This window comes from Schistocerca americana, chromosome 1 (genome assembly GCF_021461395.2).
Source record: "Schistocerca americana isolate TAMUIC-IGC-003095 chromosome 1, iqSchAmer2.1, whole genome shotgun sequence".
Lineage (NCBI taxonomy): Eukaryota > Metazoa > Arthropoda > Insecta > Orthoptera > Acrididae > Schistocerca > Schistocerca americana.
Genome location: NC_060119.1, coordinates 708038032 through 708053936, shown reverse-complemented (window position 1 = coordinate 708053936; position 15905 = coordinate 708038032). Strand labels below are relative to the sequence as shown.

The 15905-nt window shown below is 52.4% G+C and overlaps 1 protein-coding gene and 3 non-coding genes across 4 annotated transcripts in view; 3 read left to right on the top strand and 1 right to left on the bottom strand.

The window, feature by feature from the left end:
• Positions 1-15905, top strand: part of LOC124609918 (sex determination protein fruitless-like) — a 458799-nt gene that overhangs the window by 405233 nt on the left and 37661 nt on the right. The gene's annotated exons all lie outside the window — the stretch shown is intronic.
• Trnaw-cca lies at positions 839-913 on the bottom strand. Its single transcript has one exon. It is a non-coding gene; the product is annotated as a tRNA-Trp (tRNA).
• On the top strand, positions 6777-6851 carry Trnal-caa. Its single transcript has one exon. It is a non-coding gene; the product is annotated as a tRNA-Leu (tRNA).
• On the top strand, positions 15205-15279 carry Trnas-cga. Its single transcript has one exon. It is a non-coding gene; the product is annotated as a tRNA-Ser (tRNA).

The following is a 15905-nucleotide window of genomic DNA, read 5'->3' as shown; positions in this document are numbered from 1 at the left end:
TACCGAAGCACGACTCACGCCCGGTACTCACAGCTTTACTTCTGCCAGTACCTCGTCTCCTACCTTCCAAACTTTACAGAAGCTCTCCTGCGAACCTTGCAGAACTAGCACTCCTGAAAGAAAGGATACTGCGGAGACATGGCTTAGCCACAGCCTGGGGGATGTTTCCAGAATGAGATTTTCACTCTGCAGCGGAGTGTGCGCTGATGTGAAACTTCCTAGCAGATTAAAACTGTGTGCCCGACCGAGACTCGAACTCGGGACCTTTGCCTTTCGCGGGCAAGTGCTCTACCAACTGAGCTACCGAAGCACGACTCACGCCCGGTACTCACAGCTTTACTTCTGCCAGTACCTCGTCTCCTACCTTCCAAACTTTACAGAAGCTCTCCTGCGAACCTTGCAGAACTAGCACTCCTGAAAGAAAGGATACTGCGGAGACATGGCTTAGCCACAGCCTGGGGGATGTTTCCAGAATGAGATTTTCACTCTGCAGCGGAGTGTGCGCTGATGTGAAACTTCCTAGCAGATTAAAACTGTGTGCCCGACCGAGACTCGAACTCGGGACCTTTGCCTTTCGCGGGCAAGTGCTCTACCAACTGAGCTACCGAAGCACGACTCACGCCCGGTACTCACAGCTTTACTTCTGCCAGTACCTCGTCTCCTACCTTCCAAACTTTACAGAAGCTCTCCTGCGAACCTTGCAGAACTAGCACTCCTGAAAGAAAGGATACTGCGGAGACATGGCTTAGCCACAGCCTGGGGGATGTTTCCAGAATGAGATTTTCACTCTGCAGCGGAGTGTGCGCTGATGTGAAACTTCCTAGCAGATTAAAACTGTGTGCCCGACCGAGACTCGAACTCGGGACCTTTGCCTTTGGCGGGCAAATGCTCTACCAACTGAGCTACCGAAGCACGACTCACGCCCGGTACTCACAGCTTTACTTCTGCCAGTACCTCGTCTCCTACCTTCCAAACTTTACAGAAGCTCTCCTGCGAACCTTGCAGAACTAGCACTCCTGAAAGAAAGGATACTGCGGAGACATGGCTTAGCCACAGCCTGGGGGATGTTTCCAGAATGAGATTTTCACTCTGCAGCGGAGTGTGCGCTGATGTGAAACTTCCTAGCAGATTAAAACTGTGTGCCCGACCGAGACTCGAACTCGGGACCTTTGCCTTTCGCGGGCAAGTGCTCTACCAACTGAGCTTCCGAAGCACGACTCACGCCCGGTACTCACAGCTTTACTTCTGCCAGTACCTCGTCTCCTACCTTCCAAACTATACAGAAGCTCTCCTGCGAACCTTGCAGAACTAGCACTCCTGAAAGAAAGGATACTGCGGAGACATGGCTTAGCCACAGCCTGGGGGATGTTTCCAGAATGAGATTTTCACTCTGCAGCGGAGTGTGCGCTGATGTGAAACTTCCTAGCAGATTAAAACTGTGTGCCCGACCGAGACTCGAACTCGGGACCTTTGCCTTTCGCGGGCAAGTGCTCTACCAACTGAGCTACCGAAGCACGACTCACGCCCGGTACTCACAGCTTTACTTCTGCCAGTACCTCGTCTCCTACCTTCCAAACTTTACAGAAGCTCTCCTGCGAACCTTGCAGAACTAGCACTCCTGAAAGAAAGGATACTGCGGAGACATGGCTTAGCCACAGCCTGGGGGATGTTTCCAGAATGAGATTTTCACTCTGCAGCGGAGTGTGCGCTGATGTGAAACTTCCTAGCAGATTAAAACTGTGTGCCCGACCGAGACTCGAACTCGGGACCTTTGCCTTTCGCGGGCAAGTGCTCTACCAACTGAGCTACCGAAGCACGACTCACGCCCGGTACTCACAGCTTTACTTCTGCCAGTACCTCGTCTCCTACCTTCCAAACTTTACAGAAGCTCTCCTGCGAACCTTGCAGAACTAGCACTCCTGAAAGAAAGGATACTGCGGAGACATGGCTTAGCCACAGCCTGGGGGATGTTTCCAGAATGAGATTTTCACTCTGCAGCGGAGTGTGCGCTGATGTGAAACTTCCTAGCAGATTAAAACTGTGTGCCCGACCGAGACTCGAACTCGGGACCTTTGCCTTTCGCGGGCAAGTGCTCTACCAACTGAGCTACCGAAGCACGACTCACGCCCGGTACTCACAGCTTTACTTCTGCCAGTACCTCGTCTCCTACCTTCCAAACTTTACAGAAGCTCTCCTGCGAACCTTGCAGAACTAGCACTCCTGAAAGAAAGGATACTGCGGAGACATGGCTTAGCCACAGCCTGGGGGATGTTTCCAGAATGAGATTTTCACTCTGCAGCGGAGTGTGCGCTGATGTGAAACTTCCTAGCAGATTAAAACTGTGTGCCCGACCGAGACTCGAACTCGGGACCTTTGCCTTTCGCGGGCAAGTGCTCTACCAACTGAGCTACCGAAGCACGACTCACGCCCGGTACTCACAGCTTTACTTCTGCCAGTACCTCGTCTCCTACCTTCCAAACTTTACAGAAGCTCTCCTGCGAACCTTGCAGAACTAGCACTCCTGAAAGAAAGGATACTGCGGAGACATGGCTTAGCCACAGCCTGGGGGATGTTTCCAGAATGAGATTTTCACTCTGCAGCGGAGTGTGCGCTGATGTGAAACTTCCTAGCAGATTAAAACTGTGTGCCCGACCGAGACTCGAACTCGGGACCTTTGCCTTTCGCGAGCAAGTGCTCTACCAACTGAGCTACCAAAGCACGACTCACGCCCGGTACTCACAGCTTTACTTCTGCCAGTACCTCGTCTCCTACCTTCCAAACTTTACAGAAGCTCTCCTGCGAACCTTGCAGAACTAGCACTCCTGAAAGAAAGGATACTGCGGAGACATGGCTTAGCCACAGCCTGGGGGATGTTTCCAGAATGAGATTTTCACTCTGCAGCGGAGTGTGCGCTGATGTGAAACTTCCTAGCAGATTAAAACTGTGTGCCCGACCGAGACTCGAACTCGGGACCTTTGCCTTTCGCGGGCAAGTGCTCTACCAACTGAGCTACCGAAGCACGACTCACGCCCGGTACTCACAGCTTTACTTCTGCCAGTACCTCGTCTCCTACCTTCCAAACTTTACAGAAGCTCTCCTGCGAACCTTGCAGAACTAGCACTCCTGAAGGAAAGGATACTGCGGAGACATGGCTTAGCCACAGCCTGGGGGATGTTTCCAGAATGAGATTTTCACTCTGCAGCGGAGTGTGCGCTGATGTGAAACTTCCTAGCAGATTAAAACTGTGTGCCCGACCGAGACTCGAACTCGGGACCTTTGCCTTTCGCGGGCAAGTGCTCTACCAACTGAGCTACTGAAGCACGACTCACGCCCGGTACTCACAGCTTTACTTCTGCCAGTACCTCGTCTCCTACCTTCCAAACTTTACAGAAGCTCTCCTGCGAACCTTGCAGAACTAGCACTCCTGAAAGAAAGGATACTGCGGAGACATGGCTTAGCCACAGCCTGGGGGATGTTTCCAGAATGAGATTTTCACTCTGCAGCGGAGTGTGCGCTGATGTGAAACTTCCTAGCAGATTAAAACTGTGTGCCCGACCGAGACTCGAACTCGGGACCTTTGCCTTTCGCGGGCAAGTGCTCTACCAACTGAGCTACCGAAGCACGACTCACGCCCGGTACTCACAGCTTTACTTCTGCCAGTACCTCGTCTCCTACCTTCCAAACTTTACAGAAGCTCTCCTGCGAACCTTGCAGAACTAGCACTCCTGAAAGAAAGGATACTGCGGAGACATGGCTTAGCCACAGCCTGGGGGATGTTTCCAGAATGAGATTTTCACTCTGCAGCGGAGTGTGCGCTGATGTGAAACTTCCTAGCAGATTAAAACTGTGTGCCCGACCGAGACTCGAACTCGGGACCTTTGCCTTTCGCGGGCAAGTGCTCTACCAACTGAGCTACCGAAGCACGATTCACGCCCGGTACTCACAGCTTTACTTCTGCCAGTACCTCGTCTCCTACCTTCCAAACTTTACAGAAGCTCTCCTGCGAACCTTGCAGAACTAGCACTCCTGAAAGAAAGGATACTGCGGAGACATGGCTTAGCCACAGCCTGGGGGATGTTTCCAGAATGAGATTTTCACTCTGCAGCGGAGTGTGCGCTGATGTGAAACTTCCTAGCAGATTAAAACTGTGTGCCCGACCGAGACTCGAACTCGGGACCTTTGCCTTTCGCGGGCAAGTGCTCTACCAACTGAGCTACCGAAGCACGACTCACGCCCGGTACTCACAGCTTTACTTCTGCCAGTACCTCGTCTCCTACCTTCCAAACTTTACAGAAGCTCTCCTGCGAACCTTGCAGAACTAGCACTCCTGAAAGAAAGGATACTGCGGAGACATGGCTTAGCCACAGCCTGGGGGATGTTTCCAGAATGAGATTTTCACTCTGCAGCGGAGTGTGCGCTGATGTGAAACTTCCTAGCAGATTAAAACTGCGTGCCCGACCGAGACTCGAACTCGGGACCTTTGCCTTTCGCGGGCAAGTGCTCTACCAACTGAGCTACCGAAGCACGACTCACGCCCGGTACTCACAGCTTTACTTCTGCCAGTACCTCGTCTCCTACCTTCCAAACTTTACAGAAGCTCTCCTGCGAACCTTGCAGAACTAGCACTCCTGAAAGAAAGGATACTGCGGAGACATGGCTTAGCCACAGCCTGGGGGATGTTTCCAGAATGAGATTTTCACTCTGCAGCGGAGTGTGCGCTGATGTGAAACTTCCTAGCAGATTAAAACTGTGTGCCCGACCGAGACTCGAACTCGGGACCTTTGCCTTTCGCGGGCAAGTGCTCTACCAACTGAGCTACCGAAGCACGACTCACGCCCGGTACTCACAGCTTTACTTCTGCCAGTACCTCGTCTCCTACCTTCCAAACTTTACAGAAGCTCTCCTGCGAACCTTGCAGAACTAGCACTCCTGAAAGAAAGGATACTGCGGAGACATGGCTTAGCCACAGCCTGGGGGATGTTTCCAGAATGAGATTTTCACTCTGCAGCGGAGTGTGCGCTGATGTGAAACTTCCTAGCAGATTAAAACTGTGTGCCCGACCGAGACTCGAACTCGGGACCTTTGCCTTTCGCGGGCAAGTGCTCTACCAACTGAGCTACCGAAGCACGACTCACGCCCGGTACTCACAGCTTTACTTCTGCCAGTACCTCGTCTCCTACCTTCCAAACTTTACAGAAGCTCTCCTGCGAACCTTGCAGAACTAGCACTCCTGAAAGAAAGGATACTGCGGAGACATGGCTTAGCCACAGCCTGGGGGATGTTTCCAGAATGAGATTTTCACTCTGCAGCGGAGTGTGCGCTGATGTGAAACTTCCTAGCAGATTAAAACTGTGTGCCCGACCGAGACTCGAACTCGGGACCTTTGCCTTTCGCGGGCAAGTGCTCTACCAACTGAGCTACCGAAGCACGACTCACGCCCGGTACTCACAGCTTTACTTCTGCCAGTACCTCGTCTCCTACCTTCCAAACTTTACAGAAGCTCTCCTGCGAACCTTGCAGAACTAGCACTCCTGAAAGAAAGGATACTGCGGAGACATGGCTTAGCCACAGCCTGGGGGATGTTTCCAGAATGAGATTTTCACTCTGCAGCGGAGTGTGCGCTGATGTGAAACTTCCTAGCAGATTAAAACTGTGTGCCCGACCGAGACTCGAACTCGGGACCTTTGCCTTTCGCGGGCAAGTGCTCTACCAACTGAGCTACCGAAGCACGACTCACGCCCGGTACTCACAGCTTTACTTCTGCCAGTACCTCGTCTCCTACCTTCCAAACTTTACAGAAGCTCTCCTGCGAACCTTGCAGAACTAGCACTCCTGAAAGAAAGGATACTGCGGAGACATGGCTTAGCCACAGCCTGGGGGATGTTTCCAGAATGAGATTTTCACTCTGCAGCGGAGTGTGCGCTGATGTGAAACTTCCTAGCAGATTAAAACTGTGTGCCCGACCGAGACTCGAACTCGGGACCTTTGCCTTTCGCGGGCAAGTGCTCTACCAACTGAGCTACCGAAGCACGACTCACGCCCGGTACTCACAGCTTTACTTCTGCCAGTACCTCGTCTCCTACCTTCCAAACTTTACAGAAGCTCTCCTGCGAACCTTGCAGAACTAGCACTCCTGAAAGAAAGGATACTGCGGAGACATGGCTTAGCCACAGCCTGGGGGATGTTTCCAGAATGAGATTTTCACTCTGCAGCGGAGTGTGCGCTGATGTGAAACTTCCTAGCAGATTAAAACTGTGTGCCCGACCGAGACTCGAACTCGGGACCTTTGCCTTTCGCGGGCAAGTGCTCTACCAACTGAGCTACCGAAGCACGACTCACGCCCGGTACTCACAGCTTTACTTCTGCCAGTACCTCGTCTCCTACCTTCCAAACTTTACGGAAGCTTCTGTAAAGTTTGGAAGGTAGGAGACGAGGTACTGGCAGAAGTAAAGCTGTGAGTACCGGGCGTGAGTCGTGCTTCGGTAGCTCAGTTGGTAGAGCACTTGCCCGCGAAAGGCAAAGGTCCCGAGTTCGAGTCTCGGTCGGGCACACAGTTTTAATCTGCTAGGAAGTTTCACATCAGCGCACACTCCGCTGCAGAGTGAAAATCTCATTCTGGAAACATCCCCCAGGCTGTGGCTAAGCCATGTCTCCGCAGTATCCTTTCTTTCAGGAGTGCTAGTTCTGCAAGGTTCGCAGGAGAGCCTCTGTAAAGTTTGGAAGGTAGGAGACGAGGTACTGGCAGAAGTAAAGCTGTGAGTACCGGGCGTGAGTCGTGCTTCGGTAGCTCAGTTGGTAGAGCACTTGCCCGCAAAAGGCAAAGGTCCCGAGTTCGAGTCTCGGTCGGGCACACAGTTTTAATCTGCTAGGAAGTTTCACATCAGCGCACACTCCGCTGCAGAGTGAAAATCTCATTCTGGAAACATCCCCCAGGCTGTGGCCAAGCCATGTCTCCGCAGTATCCTTTCTTTCAGGAGTGCTAGTTCTGGAAGGTTCGCAGGAGAGCTTCTGTAAAGTTTGGAAGGTAGGAGACGAGGTACTGGCAGAAGTAAAGCTGTGAGTACCGGGCGTGAGTCGTGCTTCGGTAGCTCAGTTGGTAGAGCACTTGCCCGCGAAAGGCAAAGGTCCCGAGTTCGAGTCTCGGTCGGGCACACAGTTTTAATCTGCTAGGAAGTTTCACATCAGCGCACACTCCGCTGCAGAGTGAAAATCTCATTCTGGAAACATCCCCCAGGCTGTGGCTAAGCCATGTCTCTGCAGTATCCTTTCTTTCAGGAGTGCTAGTTCTGCAAGGTTCGCAGGAGAGCTTCTGTAAAGTTTGGAAGGTAGGAGACGAGGTACTGGCAGAAGTAAAGCTGTGAGTACCGGGCGTGAGTCGTGCTTCGGTAGCTCAGTTGGTAGAGCACTTGCCCGCGAAAGGCAAAGGTCCCGAGTTCGAGTCTCGGTCGGGCACACAGTTTTAATCTGCTAGGAAGTTTCACATCAGCGCACACTCCGCTGCAGAGTGAAAATCTCATTTTGGAAACATCCCCCAGGCTGTGGCTAAGCCATGTCTCCGCAGTATCCTTTCTTTCAGGAGTGCTAGTTCTGCAAGGTTCGCAGGAGAGCTTCTGTAAAGTTTGGAAGGTAGGAGACGAGGTACTGGCAGAAGTAAAGCTGTGAGTACCGGGCGTGAGTCGTGCTTCGGTAGCTCAGTTGGTAGAGCACTTGCCCGCGAAAGGCAAAGGTCCCGAGTTCGAGTCTCGGTCGGGCACACAGTTTTAATCTGCTAGGAAGTTTCACATCAGCGCACACTCCGCTGCAGAGTGAAAATCTCATTCTGGAAACATCCCCCAGGCTGTGGCTAAGCCATGTCTCCGCAGTATCCTTTCTTTCAGGAGTGCTAGTTCTGCAAGGTTCGCAGGAGAGCTTCTGTAAAGTTTGGAAGGTAGGAGACGAGGTACTGGCAGAAGTAAAGCTGTGAGTACCGGGCGTGAGTCGTGCTTCGGTAGCTCAGTTGGTAGAGCACTTGCCCGCGAAAGGCAAAGGTCCCGAGTTCGAGTCTCGGTCGGGCACACAGTTTTAATCTGCTAGGAAGTTTCACATCAGCGCACACTCCGCTGCAGAGTGAAAATCTCATTCTGGAAACATCCCCCAGGCTGTGGCTAAGCCATGTCTCCGCAGTATCCTTTCTTTCAGGAGTGCTAGTTCTGCAAGGTTCGCAGGAGAGCTTCTGTAAAGTTTGGAAGGTAGGAGACGAGGTACTGGCAGAAGTAAAGCTGTGAGTACCGGGCGTGAGTCGTGCTTCGGTAGCTCAGTTGGTAGAGCACTTGCCCGCGAAAGGCAAAGGTCCCGAGTTCGAGTCTCGGTCGGGCACACAGTTTTAATCTGCTAGGAAGTTTCACATCAGCGCACACTCCGCTGCAGAGTGAAAATCTCATTCTGGAAACATCCCCCAGGCTGTGGCTAAGCCATGTCTCCGCAGTATCCTTTCTTTCAGGAGTGCTAGTTCTGCAAGGTTCGCAGGAGAGCTTCTGTAAAGTTTGGAAGGTAGGAGACGAGGTACTGGCAGAAGTAAAGCTGTGAGTACCGGGCGTGAGTCGTGCTTCGGTAGCTCAGTTGGTAGAGCACTTGCCCGCGAAAGGCAAAGGTCCCGAGTTCGAGTCTCGGTCGGGCACACAGTTTTAATCTGCTAGGAAGTTTCACATCAGCGCACACTCCGCTGCAGAGTGAAAATCTCATTCTGGAAACATCCCCCAGGCTGTGGCTAAGCCATGTCTCCGCAGTATCCTTTCTTTCAGGAGTGCTAGTTCTGCAAGGTTCACAGGAGAGCTTCTGTAAAGTTTGGAAGGTAGGAGACGAGGTACTGGCAGAAGTAAAGCTGTGAGTACCGGGCGTGAGTCGTGCTTCGGTAGCTCAGTTGGTAGAGCACTTGCCCGCGAAAGGCAAAGGTCCCGAGTTCGAGTCTCGGTCGGGCACACAGTTTTAATCTGCTAGGAAGTTTCACATCAGCGCACACTCCGCTGCAGAGTGAAAATCTCATTCTGGAAACATCCCCCAGGCTGTGGCTAAGCCATGTCTCCGCAGTATCCTTTCTTTCAGGAGTGCTAGTTCTGCAAGGTTCGCAGGAGAGCTTCTGTAAAGTTTGGAAGGTAGGAGACGAGGTACTGGCAGAAGTAAAGCTGTGAGTACCGGGCGTGAGTCGTGCTTCGGTAGCTCAGTTGGTAGAGCACTTGCCCGCGAAAGGCAAAGGTCCCGAGTTCGAGTCTCGGTCGGGCACACAGTTTTAATCTGCTAGGAAGTTTCACATCAGCGCACACTCCGCTGCAGAGTGAAAATCTCATTCTGGAAACATCCCCCAGGCTGTGGCTAAGCCATGTCTCCGCAGTATCCTTTCTTTCAGGAGTGCTAGTTCTGCAAGGTTCGCAGGAGAGCTTCTGTAAAGTTTGGAAGGTAGGAGACGAGGTACTGGCAGAAGTAAAGCTGTGAGTACCGGGCGTGAGTCGTGCTTCGGTAGCTCAGTTGGTAGAGCACTTGCCCGCGAAAGGCAAAGGTCCCGAGTTCGAGTCTCGGTCGGGCACACAGTTTTAATCTGCTAGGAAGTTTCACATCAGCGCACACTCCGCTGCAGAGTGAAAATCTCATTCTGGAAACATCCCCCAGGCTGTGGCTAAGCCATGTCTCCGCAGTATCCTTTCTTTCAGGAGTGCTAGTTCTGCAAGGTTCGCAGGAGAGCTTCTGTAAAGTTTGGAAGGTAGGAGACGAGGTACTGGCAGAAGTAAAGCTGTGAGTACCGGGCGTGAGTCGTGCTTCGGTAGCTCAGTTGGTAGAGCACTTGCCCGCGAAAGGCAAAGGTCCCGAGTTCGAGTCTCGGTCGGGCACACAGTTTTAATCTGCTAGGAAGTTTCACATCAGCGCACACTCCGCTGCAGAGTGAAAATCTCATTCTGGAAACATCCCCCAGGCTGTGGCTAAGCCATGTCTCCGCAGTATCCTTTCTTTCAGGAGTGCTAGTTCTGCAAGGTTCGCAGGAGAGCTTCTGTAAAGTTTGGAAGGTAGGAGACGAGGTACTGGCAGAAGTAAAGCTGTGAGTACCGGGCGTGAGTCGTGCTTCGGTAGCTCAGTTGGTAGAGCACTTGCCCGCGAAAGGCAAAGGTCCCGAGTTCGAGTCTCGGTCGGGCACACAGTTTTAATCTGCTAGGAAGTTTCACATCAGCGCACACTCCGCTGCAGAGTGAAAATCTCGTTCTGGAAACATCCCCCAGGCTGTGGCTAAGCCATGTCTCCGCAGTATCCTTTCTTTCAGGAGTGCTAGTTCTGCAAGGTTCGCAGGAGAGCTTCTGTAAAGTTTGGAAGGTAGGAGACGAGGTACTGGCAGAAGTAAAGCTGTGAGTACCGGGCGTGAGTCGTGCTTCGGTAGCTCAGTTGGTAGAGCACTTGCCCGCGAAAGGCAAAGGTCCCGAGTTCGAGTCTCGGTCGGGCACACAGTTTTAATCTGCTAGGAAGTTTCACATCAGCGCACACTCCGCTGCAGAGTGAAAATCTCATTCTGGAAACATCCCCCAGGCTGTGGCTAAGCCATGTCTCCGCAGTATCCTTTCTTTCAGGAGTGCTAGTTCTGCAAGGTTCGCAGGAGAGCTTCTGTAAAGTTTGGAAGGTAGGAGACGAGGTACTGGCAGAAGTAAAGCTGTGAGTACCGGGCGTGAGTCGTGCTTCGGTAGCTCAGTTGGTAGAGCACTTGCCCGCGAAAGGCAAAGGTCCCGAGTTCGAGTCTCGGTCGGGCACACAGTTTTAATCTGCTAGGAAGTTTCACATCAGCGCACACTCCGCTGCAGAGTGAAAATCTCATTCTGGAAACATCCCCCAGGCTGTGGCTAAGCCATGTCTCCGCAGTATCCTTTCTTTCAGGAGTGCTAGTTCTGCAAGGTTCGCAGGAGAGCTTCTGTAAAGTTTGGAAGGTAGGAGACGAGGTACTGGCAGAAGTAAAGCTGTGAGTACCGGGCGTGAGTCGTGCTTCGGTAGCTCAGTTGGTAGAGCACTTGCCCGCGAAAGGCAAAGGTCCCGAGTTCGAGTCTCGGTCGGGCACACAGTTTTAATCTGCTAGGAAGTTTCACATCAGCGCACACTCCGCTGCAGAGTGAAAATCTCATTCTGGAAACATCCCCCAGGCTGTGGCTAAGCCATGTCTCCGCAGTATCCTTTCTTTCAGGAGTGCTAGTTCTGCAAGGTTCGCAGGAGAGCTTCTGTAAAGTTTGGAAGGTAGGAGACGAGGTACTGGCAGAAGTAAAGCTGTGAGTACCGGGCATGAGTCGTGCTTCGGTAGCTCAGTTGGTAGAGCACTTGCCCGCGAAAGGCAAAGGTCCCGAGTTCGAGTCTCGGTCGGGCACACAGTTTTAATCTGCTAGGAAGTTTCACATCAGCGCACACTCCGCTGCAGAGTGAAAATCTCATTCTGGAAACATCCCCCAGGCTGTGGCTAAGCCATGTCTCCGCAGTATCCTTTCTTTCAGGAGTGCTAGTTCTGCAAGGTTCGCAGGAGAGCTTCTGTAAAGTTTGGAAGGTAGGAGACGAGGTACTGGCAGAAGTAAAGCTGTGAGTACCGGGCGTGAGTCGTGCTTCGGTAGCTCAGTTGGTAGAGCACTTGCCCGCGAAAGGCAAAGGTCCCGAGTTCGAGTCTCGGTCGGGCACACAGTTTTAATCTGCTAGGAAGTTTCACATCAGCGCACACTCCGCTGCAGAGTGAAAATCTCATTCTGGAAACATCCCCCAGGCTGTGGCTAAGCCATGTCTCCGCAGTATCCTTTCTTTCAGGAGTGCTAGTTCTGCAAGGTTCGCAGGAGAGCTTCTGTAAAGTTTGGAAGGTAGGAGACGAGGTACTGGCAGAAGTAAAGCTGTGAGTACCGGGCGTGAGTCGTGCTTCGGTAGCTCAGTTGGTAGAGCACTTGCCCGCGAAAGGCAAAGGTCCCGAGTTCGAGTCTCGGTCGGGCACACAGTTTTAATCTGCTAGGAAGTTTCACATCAGCGCACACTCCGCTGCAGAGTGAAAATCTCATTCTGGAAACATCCCCCAGGCTGTGGCTAAGCCATGTCTCCGCAGTATCCTTTCTTTCAGGAGTGCTAGTTCTGCAAGGTTCGCAGGAGAGCTTCTGTAAAGTTTGGAAGGTAGGAGACGAGGTACTGGCAGAAGTAAAGCTGTGAGTACCGGGCGTGAGTCGTGCTTCGGTAGCTCAGTTGGTAGAGCACTTGCCCGCGAAAGGCAAAGGTCCCGAGTTCGAGTCTCGGTCGGGCACACAGTTTTAATCTGCTAGGAAGTTTCACATCAGCGCACACTCCGCTGCAGAGTGAAAATCTCATTCTGGAAACATCCCCCAGGCTGTGGCTAAGCCATGTCTCCGCAGTATCCTTTCTTTCAGGAGTGCTAGTTCTGCAAGGTTCGCAGGAGAGCTTCTGTAAAGTTTGGAAGGTAGGAGACGAGGTACTGGCAGAAGTAAAGCTGTGAGTACCGGGCGTGAGTCGTGCTTCGGTAGCTCAGTTGGTAGAGCACTTGCCCGCGAAAGGCAAAGGTCCCGAGTTCGAGTCTCGGTCGGGCACACAGTTTTAATCTGCTAGGAAGTTTCACATCAGCGCACACTCCGCTGCAGAGTGAAAATCTCATTCTGGAAACATCCCCCAGGCTGTGGCTAAGCCATGTCTCCGCAGTATCCTTTCTTTCAGGAGTGCTAGTTCTGCAAGGTTCGCAGGAGAGCTTCTGTAAAGTTTGGAAGGTAGGAGACGAGGTACTGGCAGAAGTAAAGCTGTGAGTACCGGGCGTGAGTCGTGCTTCGGTAGCTCAGTTGGTAGAGCACTTGCCCGCGAAAGGCAAAGGTCCCGAGTTCGAGTCTCGGTCGGGCACACAGTTTTAATCTGCTAGGAAGTTTCACATCAGCGCACACTCCGCTGCAGAGTGAAAATCTCATTCTGGAAACATCCCCCAGGCTGTGGCTAAGCCATGTCTCCGCAGTATCCTTTCTTTCAGGAGTGCTAGTTCTGCAAGGTTCGCAGGAGAGCTTCTGTAAAGTTTGGAAGGTAGGAGACGAGGTACTGGCAGAAGTAAAGCTGTGAGTACCGGGCGTGAGTCGTGCTTCGGTAGCTCAGTTGGTAGAGCACTTGCCCGCGAAAGGCAAAGGCCCCGAGTTCGAGTCTCGGTCGGGCACACAGTTTTAATCTGCTAGGAAGTTTCACGTCAGCGCACACTCCGCTGCAGAGTGAAAATCTCATTCTTGAAACATCCCCCAGGCTGTGGCTAAGCCATGTCTCCGCAGTATCCTTTCTTTCAGGAGTGCTAGTTCTGCAAGGTTCGCAGGAGAGCTTCTGTAAAGTTTGGAAGGTAGGAGACGAGGTACTGGCAGAAGTAAAGCTGTGAGTACCGGGCGTGAGTCGTGCTTCGGTAGCTCAGTTGGTAGAGCACTTGCCCGCGAAAGGCAAAGGTCCCGAGTTCGAGTCTCGGTCGGGCACACAGTTTTAATCTGCTAGGAAGTTTCACATCAGCGCACACTCCGCTGCAGAGTGAAAATCTCATTCTGGAAACATCCCCCAGGCTGTGGCTAAGCCATGTCTCCGCAGTATCCTTTCTTTCAGGAGTGCTAGTTCTGCAAGGTTCGCAGGAGAGCTTCTGTAAAGTTTGGAAGGTAGGAGACGAGGTACTGGCAGAAGTAAAGCTGTGAGTACCGGGCGTGAGTCGTGCTTCGGTAGCTCAGTTGGTAGAGCACTTGCCCGCTAAAGGCAAAGGTCCCGAGTTCGAGTCTCGGTCGGGCACACAGTTTTAATCTGCTAGGAAGTTTCACATCAGCGCACACTCCGCTGCAGAGTGAAAATCTCATTCTGGAAACATCCCCCAGGCTGTGGCTAAGCCATGTCTCCGCAGTATCCTTTCCTTCAGGAGTGCTAGTTCTGCAAGGTTCGCAGGAGAGCTTCTGTAAAGTTTGGAAGGTAGGAGACGAGGTACTGGCAGAAGTAAAGCTGTGAGTACCGGGCGTGAGTCGTGCTTCGGTAGCTCAGTTGGTAGAGCACTTGCCCGCGAAAGGCAAAGGTCCCGAGTTCGAGTCTCGGTCGGGCACACAGTTTTAATCTGCTAGGAAGTTTCACATCAGCGCACACTCCGCTGCAGAGTGAAAATCTCATTCTGGAAACATCCCCCAGGCTGTGGCTAAGCCATGTCTCCGCAGTATCCTTTCTTTCAGGAGTGCTAGTTCTGCAAGGTTCGCAGGAGAGCTTCTGTAAAGTTTGGAAGGTAGGAGACGAGGTACTGGCAGATGTAAAGCTGTGAGTACCGGGCGTGAGTCGTGCTTCGGTAGCTCAGTTGGTAGAGCACTTGCCCGCGAAAGGCAAAGGTCCCGAGTTCGAGTCTCGGTCGGGCACACAGTTTTAATCTGCTAGGAAGTTTCACATCAGCGCACACTCCGCTGCAGAGTGAAAATCTCATTCTGGAAACATCCCCCAGGCTGTGGCTAAGCCATGTCTCCGCAGTATCCTTTCTTTCAGGAGTGCTAGTTCTGCAAGGTTCGCAGGAGAGCTTCTGTAAAGTTTGGAAGGTAGGAGACGAGGTACTGGCAGAAGTAAAGCTGTGAGTACCGGGCGTGAGTCGTGCTTCGGTAGCTCAGTTGGTAGAGCACTTGCCCGCGAAAGGCAAAGGTCCCGAGTTCGAGTCTCGGTCGGGCACACAGTTTTAATCTGCTAGGAAGTTTCACATCAGCGCACACTCCGCTGCAGAGTGAAAATCTCATTCTGGAAACATCCCCCAGGCTGTGGCTAAGCCATGTCTCCGCAGTATCCTTTCTTTCAGGAGTGCTAGTTCTGCAAGGTTCGCAGGAGAGCTTCTGTAAAGTTTGGAAGGTAGGAGACGAGGTACTGGCAGAAGTAAAGCTGTGAGTACCGGGCGTGAGTCGTGCTTCGGTAGCTCAGTTGGTAGAGCACTTGCCCGCGAAAGGCAAAGGTCCCGAGTTCGAGTCTCGGTTGGGCACACAGTTTTAATCTGCTAGGAAGTTTCACATCAGCACACACTCTGCTGCAGAGTGAAAATCTCATTCTGGAAACATCCCCCAGGCTGTGGCTAAGCCATGTCTCCGCAGTATCCTTTCTTTCAGGAGTGCTAGTTCTGCAAGGTTCGCAGGAGAGCTTCTGTAAAGTTTGGAAGGTAGGAGACGAGGTACTGGCAGAAGTAAAGCTGTGAGTACCGGGCGTGAGTCGTGCTTCGGTAGCTCAGTTGGTAGAGCGCTTGCCCGCGAAAGGCAAAGGTCCCGAGTTCGAGTCTCGGTCGGGCACACAGTTTTAATCTGCTAGGAAGTTTCACATCAGCGCACACTCCGCTGCAGAGTGAAAATCTCATTCTGGAAACATCCCCCAGGCTGTGGCTAAGCCATGTCTCCGCAGTATCCTTTCTTTCAGGAGTGCTAGTTCTGCAAGGTTCGCAGGAGAGCTTCTGTAAAGTTTGGAAGGTAGGAGACGAGGTACTGGCAGAAGTAAAGCTGTGAGTACCGGGCATGAGTCGTGCTTCGGTAGCTCAGTTGGTAGAGCACTTGCCCGCGAAAGGCAAAGGTCCCGATTTCGAGTCTCGGTCGGGCACACAGTTTTAATCTGCTAGGAAGTTTCACATCAGCGCACACTCCGCTGCAGAGTGAAAATCTCATTCTGGAAACATCCCCCAGGCTGTGGCTAAGCCATGTCTCCGCAGTATCCTTTCTTTCAGGAGTGCTAGTTCTGCAAGGTTCGCAGGAGAGCTTCTGTAAAGTTTGGAAGGTAGGAGACGAGGTACTGGCAGAAGTAAAGCTGTGAGTACCGGGCGTGAGTCATGCTTCGGTAGCTCAGTTGGTAGAGCACTTGCCCGCGAAAGGCAAAGGTCCCGAGTTCGAGTCTCGGTCGGGCACACAGTTTTAATCTGCTAGGAAGTT